This window comes from Lygodium microphyllum, chromosome 16 (assembly GCF_053477565.2).
Source record: "Lygodium microphyllum isolate KBCC chromosome 16, Lygodium_microphyllum_v1.1.10, whole genome shotgun sequence".
NCBI classification, from domain to species: Eukaryota; Viridiplantae; Streptophyta; class Polypodiopsida; order Schizaeales; family Lygodiaceae; genus Lygodium; species Lygodium microphyllum.
In genome coordinates this window covers 140,348,977-140,367,276 of record NC_141150.1, presented here as the reverse complement: position 1 = coordinate 140,367,276, position 18,300 = coordinate 140,348,977, and the positions used below count along the sequence as shown (strand labels likewise).

Sequence of the window (18,300 nt, the reverse complement as noted above, 5' to 3'; positions counted from 1 at the left end):
AAATATCTGGGAGATTTCATAAGTCCCAGTGAAGCTAACATCTATGCTATGTTGAGCTAATTGAGTAGGAATAAATACTACACTGACTGAAATGAATGCTGAATACAAAGCTGTGGACTGATCAGTCCCTGCATGCAGCCCAGAGCGTCAGTGAGGGCACCAGATCAGGCTGGAAATGATGGCAGCACCAATGTCGAAGTGGGAACGGGCAGCACCAATGTCGGAAGTACATGGCAGCTGAGGTGTGGAGTGTGTTCCTGCAAGCTGTGCTATGACCTGCTCTAGGGGTGCCTAAGGGGCCATTTCCTGCAGGATCCAATATAGATGGTCGGAGTAGGCGCTTACAGTCTGTATGGTAAAGTGGTATTTGGAAAATCTTGGTGGATTGCCCACTGGGGGTGTTGGGTCATATCTGCATGCGATGTCAAACTGTAGATAGGCATGGTTGGCGGCCACTGCGAGTGGGCGGGGTGATATTCTAAAGGACTGGATGTCAGTGATGAGGGACGGGGGCCCAAGTATATAGTCCACTGTGCTTGCTCCCAGTTTCTGTGTAGGTGCTCATGATGCCCCTCGTCCGCTGCAGTTAGATGCATGCTTTTGAGGATGGCTAGTCTGTGTGCCCCCCTAGTGCTAGTACGTAGTCGCCGTATTCGGTGGATTCAGCTGTGTCCTATGATGCTCGGCTGAGCCCTATCTCCTCTGGTGCTCTCTCTATACATGTGGTCTTCGCTCTCGAAGAAGGGAGTCTGTCTCTGTGCTGTGCGGGCATTGAAGTGTCCAGTCAGCATGACATTCCCCAGGCTGGAGTAGTGTATGATATCCTCGTATTCTTAGACTTAACTCTTTTATTGCACTTAGTATCCTCGTGACCGGGCTTTGGGGCGGCATGCCGTCTCCCATCTATATCCCCTCACCTCCGGTAAGTAAGTGCCCGGGCTCTGGTGGGTCTCTGTGTGTAGAATGATATCCTTGCCGGTGAAGGTCTCTTGGAAGAGCCCTGCATCTGTCTTCATGGCTCCATTGCAGTTCTGCACTGCAAACTTCAGGTGTGTCTCATAGGCCGCGCCCCGTCATTGGTGTTTATCTGTGATGATGACCCGACCATCGCTGTATACTGCCCATTTGCCTGCTTTGCGGGCTTCTAGAATCTGTGGCATGCATTCCCTACGGTGTGCCACCTGTGCGGGTGTGACGTCATCCTCCAAATAGACCTTTTCCCCTTTTTGAGCTGTCCTCCTAGAGAGGAAGGCTCGTCGGGAGACCAGGTTGGCGAATTTGAGGATGAGAGGCCCGGATGTGGAGCGCCTCGTTTTCAAATTCACAGAGAGAGAGAGAGAGAGAGAGAGAGAGAGAGAGAGGTACCTCGCTTTCAGAAATTCAGACTCAAGAGAAGATACTGAGGGCCACTTTAGTGACTCAAGAAAGACTCCAGCTTTCAAAAGGTAAACTTATTAGGTTGTTAGATCTATGGATAAGGCTTGTCTTTGGTGGGAAAGGGACGAAGCTGTCTGGATCATTAGAGGCACACATAAATGGGTTGATATATGCCATTATGAAACCAGATGAGAAGGTTGATATTATGTATAGGAATATCAAGCATGCCTTCTTTTAGCGAGTTCAAAAAAGATATGATTACTCTCCTTCACCTACACTTGCATAGCTTTATCATGGTTGGAAATAAGAAGACCAAGGATGTACAATTCTTCGTTGAGGTCAATGGAGGTAGTTCACCAATTGGTGGGGTAGATGCAGCACATATGATCCAAATGTGATTGAGGAAAAGCAATAGGAAAGGGATAGGAAAAATAAGGTTAACAAACGAGTTTAACCTTTTTGTGAATAGAGGACATACACCCTCTCTCCCTTCCCAAATCCCACTCCACCTAATCCCAAAAAACCCCTCAACGCCCCATGATATGGCACATCCCCCTCCTGAAAAAATCCCATTGCATCCAACCCCAAAAAACCCCGCTCTCCCACCACAACATGGCATGTCATCTCCCTTCCCTCTCTCAAAAAACACCGCTTCACTCGACCCCAAAAAACCTCGCTCTCCCACGACATGGCACACCTCTCCCTCTCTTCCCAAAGACCTCGCTCCACCCAACCCCAAAAAACCCACTCCCCCATGACATGGCACACACCCTCTCTCCCTTCCCAAAAAGCCCGCTCCACCCAACCCTTAAAAACCCCACACCAGCCCACAACATGGCACACCCCCTCCCCCACTCCTTTCCAAGAACCCATCGAAGGATACGTAATGTGTTTCGTGCTAGTTTGCAATGCCCTTTTTTGGGAAAGTTTGTTGGACCTACTATGGAAGATGCTCCCAAGGTTGATGAAATTGAAGAAATCCTTCAACTAAAGGAAAGTAGGTGCATCCATCTATCCATTGTAACTTTTAATATGGCCACAAAATCGCAATCTCTCCATTTTTTTGGTTTTACAACCATGTAAGCTTGGATTCTTGACTTGAGCCTAGCTCAAATTTGCTTGAGTGTTTGAGCTAGGAATAAAGGTTGCTTAAATTATGCAAGATATCTAAAAAGTTATGCTCAAAATTTGGATATATGATGGAAGATGGTTTTGAGGTAAGACTACTTAGCAAGGGTATCCCTGTGGTCCATGTATGTTTTAGAGTGGAATGTAATGTAAAAGTGAGGTACACGTGCAAAGAGTATGGGGATATTTACTATGGGAGTTTGAACAAATGTGTGGGAGTGTGTTTCATTGGCATGGTAGTGTGTATCGGTCTATGGATTTGTAATGGGAGTAGCATACCCACACACACATACGTCTGGCACAATGTAGATGGAAATATTTTATCCCTCTTTTGTGAATATTGTAGGGAATGTTGATGCCATCATTGCTTTGCATGCAAGATGTGTATTTTTTGTGAAGAAGCACGCGACCGTTTTTTTTACCACAGAAGATTATCATTTTCTATTAAAACTCCCCAAGGGCATAGACCTCAAGGTAAAATACATCCATGATCTTACATCATAGGGCTAAAAATCCAAGACAAAACACACAAATAACCCCGGGCTTGAAGCTCTGAAGGGGTTATCTACATACAACGATAGACTCGTTATAGGGGGGGAGGGTGGGCGAGGGGGTTTACCATTGCGTGGAGTACCCAAATTATTATAATATTTGCAGCAGTTTTAAGAAAAAAGGAAGGAAGGGCATATCATGAAAGAGGTGCCTAACCAAATGAAGTTGAATCTAGGGCTTCTTCTCAAATACCCAATAACAAAACAACCTAGCATGCCACACAAATATATAAAAGAGCCAATGAGTTAAAAATCTTATTTCCCATAGTTCTCTCTCTCTCTCTCTCTCTCTCTCTCTCTCTCTCTCTCTCTCTCTCTCTAGATCTTGCACCTATGTGCAACCTCGCAAACTCAATGATACTAAATGACCCATCTTTAGCTTGGTGAGTGGACTAAAGTGCCTAAGAGATCACTTGCAAGGGACTCTTGAGCTATCCTAAGAATTGACTAGCAACAACAAGAGCTGGTTCAAAACATAGTGAGATGTTACACTTCTTGCACCGTGACATGGAGAGGTGCCGCGGGCCCAATGACATCGTTTCAGATATCTTTGACCAAAATGGGAAAGAGGTTTGACCACAAAGAAGTGCCCAAAAGAGTAATAGTCAAAAAAGGAGCTGTTCGTGGTGAACGTCGTCATACCCTCTGCACATGCACATGACGTACCAGGCAGGCGAAGCCAGTTTAACTGCACAATTAGAAAGGGTGCACCATTTTCCAATCTGGCGCACATGAGGTAAGCTCATCTCATCTCCATTGCATCTCTTTTTCCATGTCTGTTCTGTAATAGGCATCCTTTGCTTGTGCCACGTGTCTCAGTTGAACTGTGAAATGGTGAAACACAGAATTTCCCCACCGTTATCGGGCCTCTCCTAGTTGAACTGTAGTTTGCCTGCCATGTCAAAAAAGGTCTCACCACGGTGACCTTTTTGAGCCTGTGGTACTTCATTTGCGCAGCACGCCAAGTCTCGACAATGGACAAGGTCTCGCTCTCCCCCTCCCTGATGTACACATATGTATGCATGTATGATGTACCTATACCTTTTAAAAAAAGGTTCATATGGGTGTATATAGGTAGAATATTCAATATAATCTACAAGACTGCATGGCATATGCACATTGCGCATACATATTACATAATATATTACATTGCACATACATATTACATATTCTCTTTATTTTGCTTATTTTCAGTGGATGTTTATGTGAGATTATGGGGCCACCTTTGATAATTAAAACTTCTATGGGTTTTTTTAAATTAAAGCTAGTCAGATATTCCAAATATTTTTTAAAATCACAATATAATAGAAGTTCGAATTTTTCGCAATGTATTATTGTTATTTTGATTATATATGTCTTGTGTTCCTAACTTTCTATGTTTCTTATCAACTTGCACTAAAGTTTAGATAGCTAAGATGTCACCAAATATAAAAGCTAGTAAAAGTTGCATCCCATCTACTCTGTTACTTGAAAAGGCCTCCCATCTCTTTGGAGAGCTCATCCATTTTAATGAGCGTCGAGAAGAACCATTATCATCTTCCTCTGTTATTATTATACTTGAGAGCTCATCCTTGCTGGCTTTCTTTGCGAGGAGGACAGCATGGATGGTGGTGAGCAAGCTCTTGATGAAGTACTCCGGCAGCTCAGCAATGTAAAAGATGAATGTCCATGTCCACTTGCACAAGCTGCCCATGATAGTCTTCATGTTGATAACCATAAAAAGATGAGTCCCAATTGTGATGCCCATAAGTAGGAGTTTGCATTGGAACTTGCTGATCCACTTGCCATGTTGAATTGGGATCATGGGAAGTTGTAAGAGAAAACTTCTCAAAAAGTGAAGTAGCCTCAGCAACAAACTTGTCAACCTTAAGAGAGCATTGTTCAATCCCTTTCCGCATTTGCACAAGGTCATCAAAAAATTCCCTCTCAAGCTTGCTGTCCAAGTGTCCCATAACCACTCCTTTGGCCATAACTTGAGAAGTATGTGTCCAAATGACACGATTCTTGGATCTAGATGAAATACTTGATCACTAGACACTTGGGTTATTGTTAGAGATCATCCCCTGGACATGCATTTTCCTCATTCAGGCTGTGTACATATGTATTTTCCAGCCAGGCAGCCATTCGAGAGTGTTAAAGTGTGCGAAGCAGATGTGTTGCCACGTCAGCAGGCGACTGTGCAGGTTCCATGTCAGCAGCCACGTCATTAGTGCCACGTCAGCTGCCACGTGGTAGATCAGGTCAGACAGGTCAGCAGATCAGGTCGGCCATGGGACGCATGCCGATTCGTTTCCCCTCCGACCCGTCACCGTCGGACCTGCTCCACACGCATTGACCCGTCACCTCTCGGCCTGTTCGAGCCCCGCGACCTCTCGGCCCTCGGCCCTCCCTTTCGGCCCTTGGTCCCCTCAGCCTCGACCCTTGGCCCCTGCCCTTTGGCCCCCGTGTCCTCAGCCCTCGGCCCCTGCCTTCGGCCCTCAGCCATGCCATCTTCCTCGGCCCCTGCCTTCAGCCCTGGGCCCTTGCCCTCGGCCCTCGGCCCCGCCCGGCATCTCCCCTCGGCCCTATCGTGTGCGTCAGCCCCCCGCCCTGCCATACTCCACCATCATCCTCTTGCCACCTCCATGACGCCATCGGGTCTCGCTAGGGGGTCACACCCACTAAGTTCCTTCTTAGTCATAGAAACAACCTTTACCCAAACTTCTTGATCTCGTTTGACCACATGTCTTGCATCAGCTATCATTCTCGAAGCAATTTGAGAAACATGGACAATACCCTTTTTGCGTGCATGAAAGCCTGCCAGATTCCACACACTGTAACACTCTCGTGAAAATGCAGCACCCATGGTAGTGGATGCACTACAAGCCTTTTGCCAAGACAAAGACCTCACCGTGAATCTAGGGAAAACCAAGGTTATAGTATGCTGCGGAGTGTAGCTGCAGGTGAGCTGCCTACGAATGGCATTTTCAGCCAAGAAATTAGCAAATTCATTTGATACATACTTCCCACCAATGTCCGATCACAAGCAAGAGATGTAGCATTCAAATTCCTTCTCAACCTGCGCTTTGAACTGCTGAAAAATAGCAAAGACCTCATCTTTTGTTTTCAATATGTAAAGCCAGGTATAGCGACTGTAGTCGTCAATGAAAGATACATAGTATCTAGAACCTCCCATAGAGGCATTATGAGCTGGCCCCCAAACATCAGAGTGCACTAACTGCAATGGACATGTACTCTGCCTTACATGCCTAACAAACGGCAATCGAGACTGCTTACCAAACTAGCAAGCCTCGCATACATGACCAATATCTGAATATTGGAATTTGGGTAAACCTGTGACCAGCTGTTTCTTCTGCATAGTTTGCAGCCTTTGCAAATTGACATGCCCCACTCTCTTGTGCCAGATTTCCAAATCCCTAACAGTGCCAGAACCATGGGCAAACATAGCTGAATTCAGCTCTGGCAAAGAAGCATCAAGAGTAAACATTCTGCCGTGCCTGTGACCACGAGCTATCAACTTGCAGCCATTGCCAAACTCTTCAATAAAGCAGCCATGCTTATTGAATCTAACCTGCAAGTTCTGCTTCGTCATCTGACCAACAGACAATAAGTTTTTCGTAATTGAAGGGACATGCAAGACATCATGCAGATTTTTCTTCCTGCCATCATGAACCACAAGAGGCACTTTGCCTTTATGCTCAATGCTATGCTGCATGTCATCACCTGTGCATACATAGCCATGCTTTTCAGCCACCATATCTGTGAACCAATCACCGTGAGGGGTCATGTGATTTGACGCCCCTGAGTCAATGTACCACACTGCATCATTAGATGATTTTTCAACAATCTTGTCTTTGACATATTACATGGCAAGCAGTCGATCACCAGAATCATCTGCCTGACTGGACGTAGCATAGTGTCCATGCTATTTACCCTTCTGATTCCCGTGCTTCTTCCAGCAGTCCTTTGTAATATGCCCATACTTGCCGCAGTAATGACAATCCTTGTCTTTGTTTGGATTGTCTGACTGACGCTGCTGCTGCCATGAGCCTCTCCCACCACGGGAGTTAGATCTCCCCCTGCCTCGAAAATTTCCACGACCTCTTGCATTTGATGGCTGCTGATTTTGATTGCCATAGGATGCATTCTGCTGGCCTCCTCTGCCAGATCCATAACCCCTGCCACGGCTGCCACGGCCGCGCTGATTCGAGTAAAAAACTGCATCCTTATTCTTTGAACCGCTTGATCCTGTAGCCAAGCCAAGCTTCACCTCTTCATGAATCAATAATGCAACCAGCTCATTAAAGTCAGGCATTTCAGCCCGCACAGACACTGAAGTGTCAAAGGACTTGTACTCAGGACCTAAACCATTCAAGGTCACTGCAACCATATCTTCATCTTCAACCTGTGAACCAACAGATGCCAGCTGATCTGCAATAGTCTTTATCTCAGTTATATACTCCTGAATGGATCTGTTCTTTCTCTCCATATTATTAAACTTTTGCTTTAACTGGATCTTCCTTGCACTTGTAGTAGTGCCATAATACCTGACCAAGATGTTCCATGCATCTTTTGGAGAGCGACAATTCATAATCTGCATAACCATGGCATCTGATATACACAAGGACAGCCAATGCAAAACCCTGCGTGCTCTCTCTGTCCAGAGTCGATGAGCTCGCAGCTGTTCTTGTGTTGCAGGTCTTTCTTCTGTAGTAGGCAACCTGGGTTCAGCTTCAGCTCCAGTGACAAGCTCCCAGTAGCCTTTGCCTATCAGAAAGTTCTCCATGCGGAACTTCCATATTGCATAATTGTTGCTATTGCTATCAAGCTTCTCTCCCACAATCTGGGTTATGTTGTCCGTTCTATCATCATTTGCAATTTTATAGACACTGCCTGACTACCTGCAAACCAGTAAGTCAACTTGACAAACTTCAGCCCTCAACTGTATATGACAATTTTCTGCAATTAATTGCATTAAAAAACATGGTATTTCGACCCTCTAGCAGCCCCAGAACAGTCCACAACAAGTGGGATACACTGTAAGCAAAACAGTCAAGAAAAATGCAATGTAGTTACTTCAGTTGAAACTCTTCCAACCTCACTGCCAGGGTACAGACATGCAGTCTGAAAACTGTAATTCTGGGAGTGACCAGCAATGATTTCAACCCCAAAACTGAGTAATATACATGTCATACATGTCCCAAACCTTCATAGATGGCTGCTAGTACATGTGTCAAGGCATACATAGGCATAAAAACACACAACAGTACATAACCAACAGATACGAATGTTGTAAATACATTCCAGGTTCCAGACAGCCAATGCACTGGCAACAGGGATTCATTTCAGTCCCAATGAACCATAAGACATTCGCATCACTTCAGTCTCCAATGCGCAAGCATTTGTCAGTCACAAACCAAGCCTTCAAGTACCTATATGGCTGATGAACTCAACTAGTTCTTGTAAGAACTAGAGTAACTAATGAGTGCTTTATGTCTGCAATTTTTGACAGTTTTCAGCCTGTCACAAACTCTCAGATCAGGCCACCAAAAGCTCCAAATTTACCAAGAAAAATGACATGTCTTCTGCCAAGCATCACATGCTACATTCAAGCTCAGTGTACATGCCAAATAGCATCCAAATCTCAGACCATACAAGTGTAAAATGTCACTGTACTTTCAATGACTGTTCAGCCCGATCTATTCAGACCTATGCAACTGTATGTCAGCTCACACATGAGCTTCCACAGGGGCAATAGCAAGGTAAGAACCTTCCTTGGTATGCATCCAGCCTGTATTCCACTTGACACGTGCTTTGCATCTTAAATCCCAGCCAACAATGGCAGCCTGTTGATAAGTGCAGCCCAGACAAACAGTTCAGCTTGTAGATGACCAAATGAGCATTTGGAGACCCCCAAGCAAGCACACAAGATGCCAAGTATGTGCTGAATTAAATCTGTCCACTTCAGTAGTCAATGCAGCCCCATTTTGGGCATCAAGAACCAGGCGCAACCTGTCAGCAACTCGTTTTTACATCTGCAGTAGGGTTGGTCATTAAAGCTCACTCAAATCAAGCTCTAATGCTTGATTATTATCCCCTCTAGAAGGCTCAAATGGTTAAGTATGTTGCTTCTGCAGTCGTTCCACTCCTGAAGGATAGGCGCATTCCAACAGACCACGTGTTCAACAGCTCTGAAATTTCGTTTTTCTTCAGCTACCTATGTTGCTTCAGCCAACCATGTTGTTTCAAGTACATAACTAGCATTCATAAAGTGCTTGATGGTCTTCATTTAGCACAGTAATGCTGCCCCAAATCTACGTTTCTTCCATCAAACGCAACCCTGTCATGCTGCGCTTTCTTCCAGGCCACGTTTGTTTTAAACGACTGCTGGTTTTTAGTGTTGATACTCATTTGCATAGGCTTCAAGACTTACCACTAACCTTACTTGAGAAGCCTTTCTAGACAAAGATCAGAAAGAAGTCCTTCATGCTTCCAGCTATGGTTGTCAAGGCCACAGGACAGATCTCTTCACCACTGCAGATGACAGTTGACTCCTTTCCTCTGACTTCAGCTCCTGCAAGTCCAATGCCACACTCCCAGGCACACAGTCTTTGCCGATTCATGGCTCTGATACCATGTTCAAATTCATGGAGATAGAAAGATATCATAACCAGAGTGAAGCAGCATGCTTCCTCTCACACACTTCATCATTCATTCAACACTGTATAGTGAAAGTACAACCTAAGGTCATAAGACCATTCACACCAGAAGTAGCACCGACTTATTTAATGTACCTGACTAAGATAGCTAGACTAGCTGTGTCCAGCTCATGTCGGTCAAACACACATGAGAGAGCTTGATATTCTAACATTATATGCAGACCACATAGTCCTCATCTCCAGTACCCCCGAGGTATTATAGTGCCATCTGGATGCACTATAGGCCTTTTGTCACGACAAGGACCTTATAGCGAACCTGGGGAAAACCAAGGTCATGATATTTAACACCTCTACCCAATGGATCCGGCGATCAGTACCCCCTTTCACATATGGCGTAGAAACAATAGAAATGGTCCAGAGATACGTCTATTTGGGGATAACATTCTTAGGGCCGAGCTTTACTCTGAGGAAAGCAACAGAAGATAGACTAACACGAGGCTATGCAGCCCTAGGGTCAATGGAGAGCCAGTGTGCCCGCATACAGCTCTAGGAGCATCAGAAGCTATGGCTCTTCGACACCTTGGTCATGCTAGTACTTTTGTATGGGGTTCCCATATGGGGATCGAATCTCTACCACACAAGGAGGAGCACACAGGACCAACCATTTCCCAAGGGGGAGGCCGTCTATAAGGGATGGGAGCAGATGGAGCGACCCTTGGTTCTTATGATATCACATATGATCCAGAGTAAGCCCTTCGTGCCACATGAGATCATCAGAGCAGAGATGGGGGCAGCGCCCTTGTAGCAGAGGCTCTCTTCCAGATAGTGACCTTCTTGCACTGACTCTGGGATGCACACATTCGGGTTCCCCATTCGGGTTCATTATTCGCATATCCTCATTCGGTTCATTATTCGCCTAAGCTACATGGATGCATACATATCTCATGGAGTACGATGCACCATTGGACAGATCCACACATCCTCACACTAGCTGCGGATCGAGACAGGCATGTATAGTACAAACCCCCTCCCCCCAGAAGACAGGATTTGCCAGCTCTGCCAGCTTGAACCATAGACAGAGAAACACTACATATGCAGATGTCTCGTGTACTATGAGATCAGAGGGCGATTCCACTGCCTGTTCAGAGAGCGATTTGGGTCACTTTCCAAGGTGATGGACTTCCAGGATCAGCGGGCTTTTCCTACTGGAGCTACAACGCTACAGAGATCACCTCCTACAGACCTCGGAGCGGAGACAAGGAGCCGCCCACCAACGCACAATCACAGAGTTCTACCAAGCACCGACTATCCTCTCCACCATAGAGGCCCCACCAGCCCACCTAGCCTCCCCCACCATCGAGGCCCACCCTTGACATAGCCATCACAAGACGTAGAATCCGTCGCCCACATCCAGCTGGCCCCCGCCCTTGTAGGAGGCACATGTTGCGGATACAAAGGATACTACAATGCCACCAAGGGACCATACCCCACCGCTTTAGTCTCTCCATGTTAGATAGACTCGTGAGAAATATTCTTGGATGATCACGCTCCATGAGCGGTTCCACACTGTATCTGGCATGTATATCACTTTCGTACCTATTAGCTATGTGCTCCTTTTTGGTTTTTCTTCCACTTAGCCTATCATAGCATTAGATGATAGCTTTATTGAGACTTGGGAAATCCCCAAACTCCCTGGATGTAAAAAAATTTTTGGTCTCATAGGCCGATTTGGCCTTTCGAAGATGTTAATATAACTTTCTTTCTTGTTTCTTTCTCTTTCTGTATTCGTATTTTTTCTTGCGTTGCGAACTCTCACATGGTAGCATTGCCTAACTGAGAGCACGTCTTATCAGAGGAGAACCCCAACCATCTAGCACTACTTGCATTTGCTGCAAACACAATCTTTTGGAGCTTAGATGGCCATATATGGAGTGTCCCCACCTTGCGCCTTTCCTAGGCGGCATTATCTAGAGGCAGCGTGGAGCTTGCTTTTGATCAGGTGGCATCTTTTGGGGCAAGGTGGCTGCATTGGTGTTTGCATTTTATCAAGGCGACAACAATTACTGGCCAGGCCTTTTCTTTTGGCTGGGGCTCTATAAAAGCAGCCCCGCTTGTACCTCAATCTCCACCCTCAACCTTCAAGCTTTCCTCCTCAAGCTTCAAACCTTGGGCACCTGTTGCTCAAGCCTCAAGCTCACCCCCACCACCTCTTTCTCTTCGTCTTCCTCTTCCTTATTCTTGTTCTTCCTTTTCCTTTAAATTTTCTCCTTCTCCTTCCATCCATACATATGTCTATTCTCCTTGCTCTACCCAAAGAAGACGAGGAGCTCTGATGGTTCTTGTAATATAATATGTAACATTTTTGATTAATTTTATCAATTTTCTTTTTTGACCTTTAAGGTGCTAAGATAGGTACATTACATCCACTCCCCCTTAGAGAAATCAAGATGTCCTCATCTCGAGAAAAACTAGTTTTAAGTTCTAATACCTGTGGGTTAGGACCCACTATGCTTCCGCTACGTATTCTAATTAAATACAATTGTGCAGACCTAATTAATTCTAAGTTTATTACAAAATACTAGCTCAAGAGTTGTTACATCAATAGATAGTATCAAAACAAGATATAAGTTATAGTAGACCCTAGTACTGGAGCTATACCCCTTGTTGTACTTAAGTTGCTCTTTCCATGGACTCTGCAGGGTTGGGTCTTCCTCTTCCGGCTGTTCAAGATGAGCTCTTACTGAGGCTGCCTGGTCATTTTTACGGAGGCTTTGGGTTGTGTGCAGGAACTAGTCCACATCATTGTATTCATCTCCAGTGCAACATTTGTTTCTTTATTTTCTGCTCTCTCTCTCTCTCTCTCTCTCTCTCTCTCTCTCTCTCTCTCTCTTTTTATCTCTGTATTCGTGTTCTTTCTTCCATTGCGCACTCTCACAAAACTAACTCGGCCATAACACAAGAAAATTAGCTCAGCTATGTACATAATGGAAGAATCTTCAACAAAACTTGGCTCTTTACGTTTAGTCTTTGCATTCTGTTTCACTGAGATGACGATAAAGCCTCCCCTATAACTCTTCAAGCAAACGGCTTCATCGTTGGTCATTCATGAGCCCAACCAATAAACTTACAGCAAAATACAAAATACAAGTGTTCAATGCCATATCAAGGACCCAATCAGCTGCATGTGAGATGGGAGGCTAAACAGCTCATTGCACCTATGGTTTTGGATGTGAGGGATTATCCCAACTGTGACCGAGATGGTGGCGGCTTGCTTTATCAAGATGAAGGTGCTGAAGAGGAACTTCAGATATGGCTGAATGAGGATGAGCCCGCATTCTTGAGAGGACAAACCCGGTACTCTATTGATGTGGCCCTTGTAAAAGATTGTGAAAATCCCAAATGGCTCTTTGCAAAGGGCTGTGATGACTCACTCTGCCTTGGCAAAAGAGAGAAGAGAGCTTCGAGAGCAACAACAGAGGACTATGCTGGACTCCATCCCCAAAGATTTGAATTGACCTTGGGTGGATCCAATGCCAGAGTCAGGGGAGAGGTGTTTGGTACAGGAGCTTTGTGGTGTTGGCCTTTCTACCTACGATATCCTTGAGTGGAAGAAGGATGTGTTTGGAAAGGCACCCACTTTTGGTCAGAGATCAAAGCTTTCAATTCAAGAACAGAGACAGAGTCTCCCCATATACAAGTTAAAGGATGAACTGATCAAAGTAGTTCACGACAATCAAGTGCTAGCGGAGACTGAGGAGAGAGGTTCAGGTAAGACAACACAGGTCATGCAGTACCTTGCGGAAGCAAGGTACACAACCAGAGGAAAAATTGGGTGCACCCAACCTCAAAGAGTTGCAGCAATGTGTGTTGCCAAGAGAGTAGTTGAAGAGTTTGGTTGCAAACTAGGGGAGGAGGTAGGATATGCCATCAGGTTTGATGATTGTATAGGACCTGAGACAGTAATAGAGTACATGACAGATGGTATGCTCTTTAGAGAGGTATTTGTTGATGAAAATCTTTCAGCTTATTTTGTGATCATGCTTGATGAGGCACATGAAAGGACAATACATACTGATGTGTTGTTTGGGCTATTAAAATGGTCCGTTAGTCGGAAACCTGACTTGCATCTAATTGTTACATCAGCAACACTGGATGCTGAAAATTTTTCAGGTTAATTTTTCAGCTACAACAGTCCTGCAGATTCATCTGACTGAACCAGATGGGGATATACTGTTGTTCTTATCTGGCCAGGAAGAGATTGACAGAGCCTGCCAAATTCCATATGAAAGGATGAAAGGGCTGGGCCCAGACATTCCTGAGCTAATCATTCTCCTTGTCTATAGTGCCCTCCCCAGTGAGTTGCAGACAAGAATTTTTGAGCCAGCTCCTCCGGCAACAAGGAAAGTGGTAGTAGCCACCAACATTGCTGAAGCCTTGTTGACAATTGATGGCATTTGTTGTGTAGTTGACCCAGGATTTGCAAAACAGAATGTCTACAATCCCAAGCTTGGTTTAGACTCCCTTGTCATGACACCCATTTCCCAAAGAGGTGACTTGGTGGCTGTCATTTTATTCTCAAAGAGGTGATGACTTTGCTTCTAGGTAGCATGATCAGGTGGCTGCAAAATTAATCCAGGAGAGGAGTTACTCAAAATGATCATTGCAGTGTTGTTATCCTATTGTTGTCAGTAACTAGACAGGGGTAGTGCCAACGCTTTGGTGTTGATAGCAGCATTCTTTCCCTTCCATGGCAGGGGTAGAGACAAGGACAGGGACAGGGATGGGGATAGGAATACCAAATGGAATGATTAGAAACATGACCACCATGATAGTTATGATAGGGCTGCTAAAGATCATTATAGGAACCATGATAAAAATGATGAGTTGGAGAGAGAGGAGATCGAGGCTTTAAGGGTGCCCCTAAAGAGGTAAAGCTTTTTGCTTTGTACCATGGCAGGGTTTCTAGAGTCATGGATAATGGTTGCTTCGTACAACTCTCCAGCTTTCATGCACGCAAAAGGGGTATTGTCCATGTTTCTCAAATTGCTTCGAGAATGATAGTTGATGCAAGACATGTGGTCAAACGAGATCAAGAAGTTTGGGTAAAGGTTGTTTCTATGACTAGGAAGGAACTTAGTGGGTGTGACCCCCTAGCGAGACCCGATGGCGTCATGGAGGTGGAAAGAGGATGATGGTGGAGTATGGCAGGGCGGGGGGCTGACGCACGCGATAGGGCCGAGGGGAGATGCTGGGCGGGGCCGAGGGCTGAGGGCAAGGGCCCAGGGCTGAAGGCAGGGGCCGAGGAAGATGGCAAGGCCGAGGGCCGAAGGCAGGGGCCAAGGGCTGAGGACACGGGGGCCGAAGGGCAGGGGCCGAGGGCCGAGGCTGACGGGACCAAGGGCCAAAAGGGAGGGCCGAGGGCCGAGAGGTCGCGGGGCTCGGACGGGCCGAGAGGTGACGGGTCAATGCGTGTGGAGCAGGGCCGACGGTGACGGGTCGGAGGGGAAACGAATCGGCACGCGTCCCATGGCCGACCTGATCTGCTGACCTGTCCAACCTGATCTGGCACGTGGCAACTGACGTGGCACTGATGATGTGGCTGTTGACGTGGCACCTGCACAGTCGCCTGCTGACGTGGCAACACATCTGCTTCGCACACTTTAACACTCTCGAATGGCTGCCTGGCTGGAAAATACATATGTACACAGCCCGAATGAGGAAAATGCATGTCCAGGGGATAATCTCTAACAATAACCCAAGTGTCTAGTGATCAAGTATTTCATCTAGATCCAAGAACCGTGTCATTTGGACACATACTTCTCAAGTTATGGCCAAAGGAGTGGTTATGGGACACTTGGACAGGAAGCTTGACAGGGAATTATTTGATGACCTTGTGCAAATGCGGAAAGGGATTGAACAATGCTCTCTTAAGGTTGACAAGTTTGTTGTTGAGGCTACTTCACTTTTTGAGAAGTTTTCTCTTACAACTTCCCATGATCCCAATTCAACATGCCAAGCGGATCAGCAAGTTCCAATGCAAACTCCTACTTATGGGCATCACAATTGGGACTCATCTTTTTATGGTTATCAACATGAAGACTATCATGGGCAGCTTGTGCAAGTGGACATGGACAGTCATCTTTTACATTGCTGAGCTACCGGAGTACTCCATCAAGAGCTTGCTCACCACCATCCATGCTGTCCTCCTCCCAAAGAAAGCCAGCAAGGATGAGCTCTCAAGTATAATAATAATAGAGGAAGATGATAATGGTTCTTCTCGACGCTCATTAAAATGGATGAGCTCTCCAAAGAGATGGGAGGCCTTTTCAAGTAACAGAGTAGATGGGATGCAACTTTTACTAGCTTTTATATTTGGTGACATCTTAGCTATCTAAACTTTAGTGCAAGTTTAGGAACACAAGACATATATAATCAAAATAACAATAATACATTGCGAAAAATTTCGAACTTCTATTATATTGTGATTTTAAAAAATATTTGGAATATCTGACTAGCTTTAATTTAAAAAAACCCATAGAAGTTTTAATTATCAAAGGTGGCCCCATAATCTCACATAAACATCCACTGAAAATAAGCAAAATAAAGAGAATATGTAACATGTATGTGCAATGTAATATATTATGTAATATGTATGCGCAATGTGCATATGCCATGCAGTCTTCTAGATTATATTGAATATTCTACCTATATACACCCATATGAACCTTTTTTTTAAAGGTATAGGTACATCATACATGCATACATATGTGTACATCAGGGAAGGGGAGAGCGAGACCTTGTCCATTGTCGAGACTTGGCGTGCTGCGCAGATGAAGTACCACAGGCTCGAAAAGGTCACCGTGGTGAGACCTTTTTTGACGTGGCAGGCAAACTACAGTTCAACTAGGAGAGGCCCGATAACGGTGGGGAAATTCTGTGTTTCACCATTTCATAGTTCAACTGAGACACGTGGCACAAGCAAAGGATGCCTATTACAGAACATACAAGGAAAAAGAGATGCAATGGAGATGCGAGGAGCTTACCTCATGTACGCCGGATTGGAAAATGGTGCACCCTTTCTAACTGTGCAGTTAAACTAGCTTCGCCTGCCTGGTACGTCATGTGCATGTGCAGAGGGTATGACGACGTTCACCACGAACAGCTCGTTGTTACTCTTTTCGGCGCTTCTCTGTGGTCAAACCTCTTTCCCATTTTGGTCAAAGATATCTGAAATGATGTCACTGGGCCCGCGGCACCTCTCCATGTCACAATGCAAGAAGTGTAACATCTCACTATGTTTTGAACCAGCTCTTGTTGTTGCTAGTCAATTCTTAGGATAGCTCAAGAGTCCCTTGCAAGTGATCTCTTAGGCACTTTAGTCCACTCACCAAGCTAAAGATGGGTCATTTAGTATCTTTGAGTTTGTGAGGTTACACATAGGTGCAAGATCTAGAGAGAGAGAGAGAGAGAGAGAGAGAGCGAACTATGGAAAATAAGATTGTTAACTCATTGGCTCTTTTATATATCTGTGTGGCATGCTAGGTTGTTTTGCTATTGGGTATTTGAGAAGAAGCCCTAGATTCAACTTCATTTGGTTAGGCACCTCTTTCATGATATGCCCTTCCTTCCTTTTTTCTTAAAACTGCTGCAAATATCATAATAATTTGGGTACTACCCACGCAATGGTAAACCCCCCCGCCCACCCTCCCCCCCTATAACGAGTCTATCGTTGTATGTAGATAACCCCTTCAGAGCTTCAAGCCCGGGGTTATTTGTGTGTTTTGTCTTGGATTTTTAGCCCTATGATGTAAGATCATGCATGTATTTTACCTTGAGGTCTATGCCCTTGGGGTGTTTTAATAGAAAATGATAATCTTCTGTGGTAAAAAAAACGGCCGCGTGCTTCTTCACAAAAAATACACATCTTGCATGCAAAGCAATGATGGCATTAACATTCCCTACAATATTCACAAAAGAGGGATAAAATATTTCCATCTACATTGTGCCAGACGTATGTGTGTGTGGGTATGCTACTCCCATTACAAATCCATAGACCGATACACACTACCATGCCAATGAAACACACTCCCACACATTTGTTCAAACTCCCATAGTAAATATCCCCATACTCTTTGCACGTGTACCTCACTTTTACATTACATTCCACTCTAAAACATACATGGACCATAGGGATACCCTTGCTAAGTAGTCTTACCTCAAAACCATCTTCCATCATATATCCAAATTTTGAGCATAAGTTTTTAGATATCTTGCATAATTTAAGCAACCTTTATTCCTAGCTCAAACACTCAAGCAAATTTGAGCTAGGCTCAAGTCAAGAATCCAAGCTTACATGGTTGTAAAACCAAAAAAATGGAGAGATTGCGATTTTGTGGCCATATTAAAAGTTACAATGGATAGATGGATGCACCTACTTTCCTTTAGTTGAAGGATTTCTTCAATTTCATCAACCTTGGGAGCATCTTCCATAGTAGGTCCAGCAAACTTTCCCACAAAAGGGCATTGCAAACTAGCACGAAACACATTACGTATCCTTCGATGGGTTCTTGGAAAGGAGTAGGGGA

At 45.0% G+C, this 18,300-nt stretch overlaps 1 pseudogene; it reads left to right on the top strand.

The window, feature by feature from the left end:
* Positions 1-14,302, top strand: part of LOC148023507 (putative pre-mRNA-splicing factor ATP-dependent RNA helicase DEAH5) — a 128,675-nt pseudogene extending 114,373 nt beyond the window's left edge.
* Positions 14,303-18,300: the final 3,998 nt, after the last annotated feature.